At 29.6% G+C, this 15,117-nt stretch overlaps 1 pseudogene; it reads right to left on the reverse strand.

Annotated features, from left to right (window-relative positions):
• Positions 1-5: 5 nt before the first annotated feature.
• On the reverse strand, positions 6-12,692 carry LOC129288758 (beta-amyrin synthase-like; annotated as a pseudogene).
• Positions 12,693-15,117: the final 2,425 nt, after the last annotated feature.

The raw sequence follows: 15,117 nt of genomic DNA on the forward strand, positions 1-15,117 counted from the left end.
CTGAATCTAAGTTTTGCTCTCTTGCAAATACTTCACATGAACTCGTGTGGATTACATCATTACTATCAGAATTATCTCTATTCACTCACCAAACCTTCAATAATTTGGTGCTATAATATCAGATTTAAACCTTAATTACATGATTTATTCAACTTTGGAAGGCATACAATGTAACCCGTTTGTGATATTCAGCCAGAGCCCAAAGTGGGAAAACATTTCTCTACATTGGATAATGGAGCATGCAATTCCTGCTGAATACACCAGTGATTTCCTGAAAACAAGTCACAAACTAACATTTAATCTACACTGATTGATACATGTTATGAGTTTAATAAATCATTGCAAATTAATGAGAAGTGAAAGGTACTAATTAATTAACTTGTTGTGGCCAATCCCCATCATCCAATTGAGCATTGATTAAGACTCTTGCTCCTCGATGAAGAGGAGTTGGATCTCTCTCAACCTTCCAATAAATTTTCATTAGTTTAGTCCTTTCATAATTGTAAATTGAAAATATATATAGGCATAAATTTCTATTCACTATAAATAATTAAATAGATTCACCTGCCCGGCAAACATTAGACCCATCATAGGCCATGATGTTTGTACCACATTTGATCTATTACCTTCTAGGGGAACATATTTCTGCATTGTTTGCAAAAATCATAAGATGATGAGGTAACTAATTAAAAGGCCAGATAGCTATTGGTATATGAAATAACAAGACAAGTTTCTTCATGAATTATATCAAGTTTGAGAAATAAATGTGCCATACTATATATTTACTCATATTTCTACTTGCATACTGTGACTTATTATTATAAATAAATAAAATTTTTAATCCCTATGCATTTAGCGTGTTTATTTTTGGTATTAGTCCTTGCACTTTTATTTCATTATTTCAAGTCTCTTAAGTTTTATCCATTTGCAATATTAGTCTCTATATTTTTAAAAATTACCATAAAGACTTAAAGTTGGCTAATATTTGCATAAACTTTATTACTTCTTGTATTGACTTGTTTAAATTATGATGAGCTATGCCAAAAAAAATGAGTAGAAGACAAAAAACAAGCTAAGCAGGACATTAAATCAATAAAGAAATTTCATAAGGAAGATAACATGTAGGTAGGGCAAACAGGCATAAAGATTAATAATCATTTTGCTCATTCAATATCCAACTCATCATAATTTTACCAACTTGCCAACAAAATTAAACAAAGCCATGTATGCATCAACAAATTTAACTCAATCAGTGATGACAAGGACTAACATAGTAAACATATGAAACTTAAATGACTTGAAACAACTAAATAAAAGTACATGGACCGATATCAAAACATGTTAAAAATAGAGACCAATAGTTATATTTTTCCTTATAAATTTTTTATTTATATTGATCCTTAAAATAGAGATTTACCTTTTCTGGACATGAAAGATAGCTCTCACCCCACCCACCATCATCTCTTTGTGACGTGAGAAGAAAATTGACAGCTTTGCGAATTGCAACACAATCATTGTAAGTCTTACCAGAAGCAGCAAGGCCACCTAAAGCAAACCAAGTGCCATAAGTGAAGCAAATCCCCCACTTCCCATACCATCCACCATCCTTTGTTTGTGTGTCTTCAAGGAATTTCACAGCTTTCTCAATGGAATTCTCAATCTGTCTCTGATTATTGAATAAAACTAAAGCTCGAATTGATGATCCAATGCATTCTACATACTCATGCTCAACTATGATGCCTTCAAAAAGTTCTGTAGGGTTCAACACCTAATAATCCAGACAAGCAAATCCATATGCTAAAAGAAATCACAAGAGAAGGAAAGGGGATAGGAAAAATTGTCATTCTTTATTAATATAAAGAGCTAGATCATCCTAATTATAACTAATGAATATCCTGTAACGCAATATTAATGTTTAGTGCCTATTACATTCTCTTTAATTATTTTGTTCACTTTAGTTCAAATTCAAATGAGATCAAATTCTTACTTCCAACCAATCTTGAGCTTTGATTGGCTCCCATGCCGCAAAACCACCCTTTTTACTCTGCAAATGTTATGGAGTTTTGCAAGTCAATTAATGCATAAACAAAACAGTGACCCAAAAAACATAAGAATGGCTTTGTCACAGACAAAATCATTGAAAAACACTCTAGAATATGTGAGAAATATCTCAATCACAAATTTCTGATGAATAAAGTCTAGAGAGAATGCAATTTATTACAAAGAAGCCCTTTGAAGAGAAAATCTATGAGAAAGTTTTTTATAAGAAAATCATTATTTTATTGTAATATATTGAACCATAATAATGTAAGATTACTCACTTGAAGTGACAACAAGACATTGACAGAATCATAAAGCCTTTCAGGCTCCATCTTTTCGCCTACAATCTCTGGTGGTAGTGTTGATAAAAGAAGACAACACTAAAATAGTCCAAAATATATTAAGTGGCCACATGTATAATAAGGTGAAGATGAACAATGAAATTAATTAACTTGGTTAATTAAGTAAAACAGGTTAATCACATTCAAGCCTTTTGCAGTGCAATCAAAAACTTGCCATCCATGGTCTTGATTAGAGAAGATCCACAACCCTTTGGAAATGTGATGATACATACTTTTGAAATCACCAGAAGGATTATCTTTAACCTGATAAGATCATCAGTTTTAGTTAGCAGTACAAGAGGATTTATGCATTAATATATACGCATAATAAATCTCTCAATTAATAACTAGTCATTCAAATATTCATATGCTTGTTAATTGGTAATAACTAGTTGACCTGTGATTTCTTGATGAAGTCATGTCCTTTTGCAAGTGTAGGAGCAACGTCGTCACTTAGGTTTATGGCAAGTAAAGCTTGGACGGCAAAACCAACATCCCATACTTGGCTTCGAAAACTCTGCAAATAATTAATGTCATATACTAATTAAAACCCAAAATATTAATGTTTTACTAAAGTAAAGTATACTACAATGTTATATAATTTTATATCTAGTCATTTAACTCTAACACCATTAGTTTCAAAAAAATTTTGTGTGGTATGTAACCATTTGAAAATATTTTATCAATATTTAAAAGTTTAATTTAAAATTTTTTTTTGTCAATAAAACTATTGTTAGGGTTAAAGGACTAAAAGAATACTTTATAAAAATAAAAAAATTAAATTGAAACATTGTGTAAAGTTAAATAAATTAGAGTTGTTAAATTAAGTAAAATGAATATATGAAGAGATTTATTTGGAACTTGAAACTTAGGGAATACTGTTCATGGAAAAAGATAAAACACCACATGAAACTATAAAGAATGATACAATTAATACCTCGTAGTTAATCTGTTCTCTTCTTGATTAATAATTAGTCGATGATTGTATAGAAGATCCTGATTTAGTCTTCTTCTTTTTTACTATGTTATTACTGGTTTACCTGCATGGTAATTCCATCCTCGGAAACCCATATGTAATTTGGAACCCTTGCAAGATGCTTCTTGAAAGCATCTCCATTTGGATCTTCAATCCAACAAGCTAGCATGCATAAAACCTATGACAAATTTATAAAGAAAGATAAATCTAAGATTTAGCATGATATGGTGCTTATTTAGACAACTGTAATAATCAACTTTAGAGGCCAAAATTAAAGTTTTGTAAAAATATATCCAAACACTCTTTTTTTATCAATTTATTACATGTTAAAATTAATTATGAATTTAAAACCACAATTTTTTAAGAAAATACATACAAACTTATTTGTATATGTCAAAATCAATTATGAATATAAAACTGTGATTTTGTTAAAAATGTTCAAACACTTTTATACATGACAAAATTAATCATGAATTTGAAACCATAATTTACAAAATGGTTAGATGGTTTTTAGAAATAATTTAGGAAAGTATAATTGAAAAGATGAATTGAAAAATACATAATAATGTGCTTGTTTGGATAAGGAATAAAATCAATTTTATGAATATATATCCAAATGTTTAAGAGCCATAGTTTTTTTTGTTCATAATTGATTTTGGCATAATAGAGAAGTTTAAATATATTTTCACAAAATCATTGTTTTTTTATCTGCTTTATTTTCAATTATACTCAAAATCAATCCTAGATCAATTTTATAAATCCATTACCACAAAATATAATAATTATATTCAAAATCATTCATATAAATCAATTTTATTCATAATCAATTTTATCCAATATATGTTAATCCACGCATAATGCTAAGGGAACTAGATGCATCCAACCCAATGAAAATGTACCTTTTCGATACATCCTATGGTCATGTATCGACAATTTTCATCTTCATAATGAATGTACTTCATTGTAACTTGAAGAGCTCTCTCTAACCAACTTATTGAAAGGCCATCACGTAAGAAGCGGCTCAATGAACGTATATAAACTATCCCATATCAAATCTTGTATCAAGGGATGGGGATAGTAAAGATCTTCCTGTAATTATACATTCGATGATCTATTATAATTGTTCATTAATTGGGAGAAATCAACAAGTACATATGTAGATAGAACTTGGTAATTTCGTGGTATAAGGATAAAAGACCAAAAAAAAAATCACCTTTGCACAAAGCTGACGAGCTTTATTCCAATTAATTTCATGGTAAGGATCCACATGGAGTTCTTGTCTGAGTTGAAGAATAAGTGGTGTGATCAGAGCCACAAATTTTTTCCCATACAAATAAGACATAGGCATGTAAACCAAGCGGCAATAACACAACATTTTAGCTGCATTACAATATGGTGGAAGAGAATTAATGGAGGATTATTAGATAGCTATGGCAATAGATAGAGTTAAGAAAGTGACCATAATGCAATATCTCATATATATGTATAGCAAGAGTTCTAAATTATTTATCACTTTCTCCGCCTTTTAATTTTTTATTTAATCTCAATTTGTTTCTTAATTTTATTCTAAGTTTTAATTTTATCTTTCCAAATTCCTTTTTAACAAGTTTTAATTTTACTTTATTTTATATAATTTTTAGGCAAATTGATTTGATAGTGTTAGAGAGGAGCGGAGAAAACATTTGAGTGACTTTTGAAATTTAAGAGGAGATGGGCTCAAATTAAAATGAAAATAACTACATAATTAAATCAAATGACTGAGAAGAAATTTAAACAAAAAATTAATGTCATCTCTGATAATTTTCATACTGAAAGTAGGATATTTTCTGGCTAAAGGTGTTGAATGAAGATCTTAAGACCAAAAGTAAAAGAATAAACAAACAATAGTTTTGATGAGGCATAAGTGCCATTTCCAAAAGTTTCAGGTCTCTCTCTAAGAGCAGTTTCCAAAAATTTACCCAACAAATTACAAATTCCTTGGGATCTCTAGAGTTATATGTCAAAGTTTTCATCCTGATCATAAAATGGATTTAATTGAGCTTTGAAACGATTTTTCTATGGTTATGAATTTTCAAGGTCATCAAAAAGTCTAGAATTACCATATGAACAGTAATCTGAGAATATATTTTGCAATTTACGAGAGAGTTTTGGTTCTTCTAAGGATTGCAAAAGCTCAAATTGGTTTAGAACAAGTCTTTAATGTATAAATCAAGCATGAAAGATGAGATGTGTCAATATTAGAACTAATATAAACGTAACTGAGGAATTGAAATATAGCTTCAAGTAAAATTAAGGAACTAAATTGATATTACATGAAATTAAAACTAACTTAAAACTTCAAATATAAAATTGATATTGCATCTTAATCTTGAATGCGTTGAATTAACCTGGATGCATTGGAAGAAATGATGGAAGAAGCCAAAATTCTGGTGGAATTGGATTCGTTCCAGACCAGTCAAACAATCCAAGTATCTACAACAACATATCAACAATGAGACATAAGCAATTAAATTAAATTGAGGGATATTTGTATATATATTACAAGCTGCAATATTCACATGTTGCTAGTAATTATTATTATGGCTTTCTCTCTCAAACTATGAGCAATATAATAATGGACCCAAAATTTTAGATTGTGAATGTAATATACATGTACATAAGATTAAAAATACAACAGATACTTAAAGTATGAATAATCATCCTATCTAACTTATTCTCTGCAAGTTTTTATGCTCTGAATACAAAGGTAACATTTGGATCCATAGTTTGGAATTTGGATTTAATATTTAAAAGCTCAACTTAAAATTCATATATTACCAACAAGCATTGTAGCTTAACCAGTAAGAGGCCATGCTAGTTTAACAATAGTGGTTTCGAGTTTGAGTCTTGTGTTAAAAACTCATTGAGAAATTTTCTGCCAATATGGTCTTGCTTGGTTCGGCCCATGAATATTAGATAATTGTCAAAAAAACAAAAATTCATATATTTAAAATTCTTTATTTAGGTAGTTTAAAAAATTTGAAGTTCAAAGACAATGAAAAGAGGGACATGAAAAATGAAAACAGGAAGAGAACAAGAGGCATTTCAAACACTTGGTGTATGAAGGATTTAAAATTATAAAGGAATTATAAATAAAATATAGATTTAGATTCAAATCAAAATTCATAAATTTTTATGGATCCAAATGATGGATTTCATGTCCTAAATTCAAATCCAAAACTAAATCATTCAAACGCATTATAAAAGATTTTCTCCTTTTTATACAGTTGTTATTACGATGTTGATTTTCTAATGAGAAAATTTTCAAAGCAAAGTTGAATACCTACACACACACAGTTCAAATATTGTGATTTTTTTAAAATAAACCTGAGATCATGTAAGGTTTTAACAATTTTATTGTCTAAAAATAATAGTAGAATGAATATAAAGATAAATAAAATAATGACTTTTCTAATGAGTACATCCTTATTTAATGTTATCAGATGTTAACTAAAAGAAGCTAAAAGAGAGAGAGTGAGGTGTTAGGACATGAAAGAGAGAATAAGAAAATAGAAGATAAGAAACACATGATATTAACAAAAAGAACAAGATGAAACAAAATAAAATATAACAAAATAAAACTTAATCAAAAAGCAATAGAGGCCAACTTTTAAAGATGGAAAATATATATATATCTTACAAGTAGAGTAGAATCATACTTGATTTGAAAAAAGGATATGTGATGTGTGTGTGTGTGTGTAAACATGTAAAAATATGAAAGAAAAAGTCGAGTAAATTAACATTTTAATTAATATCATCAAATATTAATAAATCAAAGACATATTATATAAATAACACAGGGAGTAAATCTTTTTTGGGGGGGACAATTGCCCCGGGCCACTAGCTTCGTATATAGATATTTATCTAGCAATATATATGCAATATTACACACACAAATACAGTGCAAGATTCACTATTCAAAAGGGAATGAATAAAATTACTTACTGAAAGCCAAGTCTTTCCCCGGGAGGGTATGTACGTGGCACCACCATGGTCAAGAATCCATTTTCTTGCTCTAAGACAAGCATTGTCTTCACCTCCATTAGGTCCTTCTCCAAGCATTCTCATGCATATATAACTCAGCACAGTACAAAACATGATGCTGTGTCCCTCTATGTGTAGTCCCCATCCTCCATCTTTATTCTTTTAACATGCATGCACTTGTAAAACATTAGTTCATTTAAAACTTACAATTATAAACCTATCATTGAAAGCAAGTTTTAACAATTAAATGTATGAACCTAGTGATAGTACAGGTAATGGAGGATCTCTTTTCTATACTCTTCCGGAAACACATCATCAAGATGGCCAGTAATATACACACAAAACACCTGCACCATTTTCAGAAATTTCAAATCATTTAATAATTGTTTACATAAAAACCAAGTAAAATTTATGTCTTTTAGAAGCCTAAAGCACCACACTATAAAAAAAAAACAGCGAAGGAATTTAGCGACAGAATTTGTCACTAATTAGTCAAAAATTAAAAAATTAGTCACTATTCCATCAATAAACCATCAAAAATAATTTTACCAATCGAATTTACCAACGAAATGTTCCATCACTAAAAATTCCATCATTATTCCATCGATAAGCTATCAGAAATAATTTAGTGATAAAATTTTTTGATGAAAAAGTCTATCGCTAATTTTCAAGATGTGTTATTCTCATTTTGTTACATTTGTTATGAAAAATTCCATGGCAAACCTTTTCATCATAATTCCATTATTTATTCCATCACATATTGTTTTAATTTTTATTATGTAATTTATAATATATATTTATATATAATTTATTTAATAATTTATTATTATAAATAAATAATTTAATATTTTAAAGTATTTATATATTAATAATAATTATAATAATTTCAATTATATATTTAATTAATTTTTTGATAACATAGCAACATATCGAATCATTGTTATTTAAAAATAAAAAAATTTAAAAAATAATTTTAAAATATAAAATATTATATATTATAAAAATTATAATATAATATATAGCAATAATTGTAACAGTCCTCACCCCACCCGACCGAGAGTCTTTTGGATTGGACCAACCCACATCACTGCAGCAGAAGCTAGCTTTTTCCCAACGTGGTACTTGAGTTATTCCTCACCCCACCAAAGAGGTCTTTTGAAACTTTCATAGACTTGAATTTTTAACCTCTATCACCTTAAGAAAGTTGAGACTAAATATGATACCATTAAATCTTGGTTCACCACGTTGTGATTATTAACATTTTTTCTAAGGAAAATGGGCAAAAATACGTTAAAACTTTTTCATGAGGAGCATATGGTATTCTAAACTCTTATTTGAAGAAATTTTATTCATGAACTTTCTAAAAGTATCACCCTAATCTCATCAGGGTGATAAGTACTATAGATAGACCTAACTGTGAGTGTAAGAGATGAATAGAGGAAGAAATGGAGAAATTGTCTTAGTTTTTTTTTTATTGTATCCACCTAAGAAACAAAGTCAAATTAATAGTCAACTAACTTCAACATTGATGGTGGGGTAGTATTGCATTCTTTTTTAAAGTTTTAGAGTAAAATTACCCTAAAAAAAGTTTAAAATACCATGCGCCCTCAACAAAAATATTTTAGGATATTTTGCTCTTTAACTCTTTTTTTATTACATCCTTAATTATGAATGATGTGGAAATATTTAAATGCATTAAATTAATGAAAATTAAAATTTTCTAGCAACGCAATTAATATTTTGATGTATTAATTGCATTTCTTAATCTATGTGTTAAAATGACTTATATTTTAAACTGGGGGGAGTAGAATTTTATAGGTGAGGCCACTCACCTCATATTTATATGTCTATCTCTCTAATTATATAAATGTGTGTGTGTGTGTGTGTGTGTAACATAAAAGAAAGATAGAATCAAAGCAATATGTAGCGTGATCGCTTTTGGAAATTAATATCCATGGCAGAGTCAACAATAAGGATGGCGCCAGACGTCATATCCTTTTAGGTCTTGTATTTTTTAAAGGAATGGATTTGAAAAAAAATAGAATATTTTAGTATGAAAAACCTTTTAAGCCTTAACTTTATAAGCTTTGCAAAAATTGGCCTCGAGCCCTGACTTGTCCTTAAGCTCTTACAATTTTTTAACTTTATTTATATAATTTATTTAAAATTTTAAATTAATATTATAATAATAACACAACTTATTAAATATTTATTCTAGACGATGAATATGAAGTTGCTGAAATAGCATCACATCATCTAAGTTGACCCTCCTCTAAGGGGTTTACTGTTTTTTTTTTTTAATTACTCACAAGTATCCTTCTGTTGGAGGTAGTGTTGTTTGCAGCACAAAAGAGTCTAATTTTTTATTTTTGAATACAAATTGATGATAATAGGGACAAAAGAATATTTATATTTTGAATGATAAAAAATTTAAACCTGCATGGTTTATATTATTATGGGGCAAGCATTATTTTACTTATATTTCAAAGCTTACTATTATCTTTTATATATTTAACTAAGCTACTTTGTAATTTATATATAAGTTAATATAAGTAGAAATTTTATTTTTTAAAAAAAAAATTATGTAGGCTTTTGGGGCTGACACTGAACCTTGTCTACAAAGATTGAGCATGAAAAAGTACTAATTTTAAGATAAGAAAGCTTATAAACTAAAACTTTTAAGAGTCAATTTTATAAGAATCAAACTTATAAGGATCGAGTAAGCTCTTATTGATGGCTGTTAATTGCATGATGGGTGCTTACCAGAGGTTGCATGTAATAGAGACATCCAGCAATTTGAGCAGGCCAATGACCATGTTTTGACTGTAAAGCCGATAGATAATGTGTTGCCCTTCTCACAGTATTACCAACTTTTTCATCACTTATTTCCTCCTCATTCTCTATCTTCACACTTGGTATTGTTTGTTTGAAATTCTTCTCCCTCAAAAACTGTATCAAAATAATCAACATAACATTAGTTAGCCTTAGCCTTAGGAGACGATCGAAATTAACTAAAACACGCAAGTTAAATATGCAAGTATATGGACATGGTTTCAAGTTTCAACATTACTTCACGTACAACAATATTCCATCTGCAACTTATTTAATGCAACGGCAAAATGTCACGATCACCAATCCCGATAGACAAACAATATAGAAATATTGGGAGAAAAATTATATTTAAATGGATCCATATTTAATATTAGGCCTGAAGCAATCAATTAGGGCCAAATCAGTCAGGTTAATCTTTTGAAGCCTGAAAAAATTTAAGGTCAAGTAACTAGTTTAAAGGATAAAATGGCAATTTTGACTAAAGCCCTAAAATAAAAAGCCAACCCTTTTAAACCATTTTCATAATTTTTTTAAATTTAAATATTAAAAAATTAAATATTGCACTAATTCTAAAACCTTAGCCTCATTTCACAAGAGTAAAGATAGAATATATGACAAGCTTAATATTATTTTCACTGATGATGCTCCACAAGAAAAAGGATGAAATTATATTAATGTTAATGACAATGAAAATCATCAAGATTTAGCTAATGATGATAGTAAAGTCTGATTGTTATCGGTGTTGATTTTATAATGTTTTTTATTAGATTTAAATTTGGTGTTATGTGTATTGACTTAAATTTGCTTTTCTATACTTAATGTTATATGTAATAACTTTTTTGAGATTTTGAATATATTTTTTTAAAATTTTTAAATTAAAAATGAAAAAAAATATAAGGCTGAGGCCTTGAGGATCAACCTTTTAGCTCTAAGGGCTAGGGTTAAGCTAACTAAAATGAAACCCTAAAATATAATTAGGTTTAATAGGCCTAGCCTATTTAGGCCCCGATTCTTTACAAGGACTGAGCTGGCCTTAATTAACAGTTCTAATTGAGCCCAATTCTCGACAGAAACATGAACTAACTAATGGAAAGAGAATAGTAATAGTCAAGGTGAGACCAATAATTTACGTAAGTTCTATGAAGCTTTTTATGTCGCTTGAAGAAAGAGACATATATTAAAGGCATAGACTATCCATTGCCCACATGATTACATTTAAAAACCAAAAACAAAAACAAAAACAAAACAAGCAGAGGAAGAAAAAGAAATGAGGAATTAACATGACCTGAAAAACACTAATGACCCTTTGAAGTAGGACTCGGTTTCCTTCGGAAGAAGCTTCCTCCACACCATCGCCAAGAAAGATTTATATCCGGACTGTTTATAGTAGATGTGGATAGTCTAAATTTACTAGTTAATCTATTTTTATTTTCTTTTTTTTTAAAATAAAAAATTATATAAATTGTTAAAATTTCAATAAATATATTCAGCAATCTGAATAGTTCAAATTTAATATCAATGATCTATATTTAATATTTAAAATTTTATAAATTGATTATTAATATACACTCTGCAAATTATTGATTTAATATTAAATTCTTTTTATAATTTTTTAATATTAAATTTGAACAATTGATATGAAATTTCTCAGTACAATGAAGTAATGCCATTAGGCATCGGGCGTGAGTTGGAAGTGGGGCCAGAGATCTTGAGGATGGATCAACAAAATCCTGCTCAGTCAGCCAATACTCCTGATCTTGAATTGAGATTGGGTCCGCCAGGGATGGAGGTTGAAAACGACCACCCTAGTAGTAGAAATTCTGGGTCCTAAGCAGGGCCTTTCCCAACATAGGAATAAAGAAAGGTGAAAAGTTCATGCTCAATGTTAGTCTAAGTATCGGGCTTCTTAAAGCTATCTTTTGTAGGGTTTCCTTGTATAACTCAATGGCTTTCGCGCTAGCCTTTATTTCTAAGGAACAAGCAACGAGCAAGAAAAATTAAAATTTTTTACAATTTATGTAAATTTTTATTTTAATAAATAAAAACATATTAAATTTAAACGGTTTAAATATAAGCCTCCCTTCAAGAGAGGCACAGAGGATGCTTCCCTCAACAAAGAAAAGCCAGGTCTTTTGACGTAGTGCGTAACATCTATCATTGTGATCTTACTTCTTGATGAGGTTAAGGGATCAAACCCCCATGTGGTTAGATAGAATATTGAAGGGAAAAAAAAAAAGAAAACAAATGAAAAGAGACCTGAAAACGCCACAGAAGATCACCACAGGGCTTGAGATTGAAGCGATTATTGAAGAAGTCTTGACGAGCAGCTTCAACCTCAGCACGCTCTTCAGGAGAGCCTTCATGAGCATGAAACTCCCATATTTGCCTTCCTGTGAAGTTGTTGGTGCTGAATATGTACGGATCATTCCCTCCCTCACCAATCTTCAGCCTCCACATTTTTTTTTTTTAATCTCTGTCTGTGTATATTTCAATGTCAAAGTAATCAGTTCATAGACCCCAGGGACTCGCTCATATATGTCTGTATAAATACACAGTACACACACACACACATCAATGATGTCATTAATTGTTGCTGTAACAGGTAGGTAGATAGTTTAATTATGTCATGTTTTGTACAAATGGATACATAAATATTATGGTTGCGGCGATCACAATCAAACTAATTAAACGAGTTGCAAATCTTCAAAGGACAGCTGGTGTTGCACTGTTGGTTGACAGCGCGTCTTGCCTTGTTAGTCATTTTGTTTTGTTTTTATCTTTTCTGGAGATTGTACTGAGGCATTTCTTGCCTTTTTTTTAAATTATAAATAAGTAAATTATTTCTTAAACTTTAGGTCAAATAGTATTATAAACTCTAAATTTATTTATTATGTAAATTATTTTTTTAATTTTTTAAAATAGTACAATATGGCCATTACCATCAACAAAAGTTAACTTTAACTATTAGTTAACTAAAACTTAATAGAAGAACCTCAAAAATTACAGAAAAGGTCAAGAAATTATATAAAAAATAGGAAAAAAAAGTTATAGACAATGACCCAAAAAAAAATTAGTCCTTTTTTATAATTTTTGATATCATTTTTGGTTAATTAACAGGTAAAGTTAACTTTTGTTAATAATATAAGTCAAATTATAATATTTTTAAATATTGAGGGAATAATTTACATGATAAACGAGTTTATGGTCCATGATATTACTAGATATAAAGTTTATGTGGTAATTTGCTTTTTACCCTTCTTTTTTTTTCTGTTTTTATTAGTGTTTATTTTTTATAAATTAATAAAACGGACTCCTTTTTGTTTAAAAAAAATTAATTAAACGGTAGGGCCTTGTGCCTATTAGGGTCAAGGACGCTCAATAACAAATGGACATAATTTCCTTGCATGAAACAATCAACATCACGTGAAAAAGAATTTATTCAAAATTAATCATTGCTATAAAATATAAAAACTCTACCTTGACATACCAGTAAACAATGCAGCTCGTTTTTATACTATAAATATTATATTATTATATGGGTGTGGTTGTCCATAACTCCTATAACACTTAGGATTTTTTTTTTTTATCTTAATGCTTTAAACCCTATAACCTCCCTAATGTTTATGTCTTATAACATCTCCAATAAATAGCTTGGAAGGAGTTTTTCTATAGGTAATGCCATATAACTTTCAAATGCTACATAATGTATGTGATGAAATATGAAAGATTTGATTTTCTATAGGATTTAGTATCTAGGGTTTTATTTTAACAATTAAGCATCATATTAAATAAAATAAGATACCTAAACTCGTTATATATTTTGTTGTCATCTTATCATCATCTCTTGATTTTAGATAGATTAGGATTTGAATTTGAATTTTAAATTTTGATTGGGGAAATTGCTAGAAAAGACCTCCTTAAAAGGCAAATTGTGCTGAGGGACTAAGTCATATTTAAGAACCAAACTTATAATATTAAGAAAAGGATGGGGTGGTGGCAATAAAATAAGAAAAAGATGGGGTGAATGGACAAAAATGCCCCTAAGTGTTATTTAACAAAATTAAGAAAAGGGCACAAAATCTAGCTGCCAGAGCTTAAATCCCTCTGGTACCAAGTGATGGTGCATTTGTTGGAGCTCCGATCGGCCAGTGAATAGTCGTTGGTAAAAGTCAATACCCTTAGATTTCATGATAACTATAAAAAATATCATGAAAAACTAATAACAAGATGACACATTACATTAATTAGGTCCAACCTTCTATGATGATTATCAAATATTACATAAAAACTCAACAAATAAAGGGAATGTAAATGTCAATGCCCAACCTTTTAAGATGTTTACATGATAAGCCTATTCATTTACCATGTAAAGAGGATAGTGATTCAATATAACGTGCACCAATTACATGAAAGTCATATAATATAGGGCATGTTTAAAGATAGTCTCTTAGCCTAAAACCTTGCACCTCGAGCCTATAAGCTTGCACCTAAAACTTATCACATTGCACCCAAAGCCAATAAGATTGAACCTAAAGCATATTACTTTGCACCTTGCACCTTAAGCCTATAACTTTGCACCTGAAGCTTATTACCTTGCACCAAAAGCCTTTTGCCTTGTACTTTGCACCCAAAACCTATCACCTTGCACTCAAATCCTATAGCCTTGTACCTTGAGCCTATAGCCTTGCACCCTAAGCCTATAAGCTTGAATCCAAAACCAATCACCCATCGATGTTAGACCTAGTGGTGTTATATGTATATCATAAGGTTGTAATGCAACCTTACCTCTTAAATATAGCCTAATCTTCCTAAAACCAAAAGGTACTATTGAAATTAATTTGGACTTGATGCTGTTGGATTTTCTTCTCATTAAGGATAGGGAATTTGGTCTCTAGATCAAAGTGA

Source organism: Prosopis cineraria, unplaced genomic scaffold, assembly GCF_029017545.1.
Source record: "Prosopis cineraria cultivar Desert tree isolate PC_DT_omini unplaced genomic scaffold, ASM2901754v1 PC12, whole genome shotgun sequence".
Classification (NCBI taxonomy): Eukaryota; Viridiplantae; Streptophyta; class Magnoliopsida; order Fabales; family Fabaceae; genus Prosopis; species Prosopis cineraria.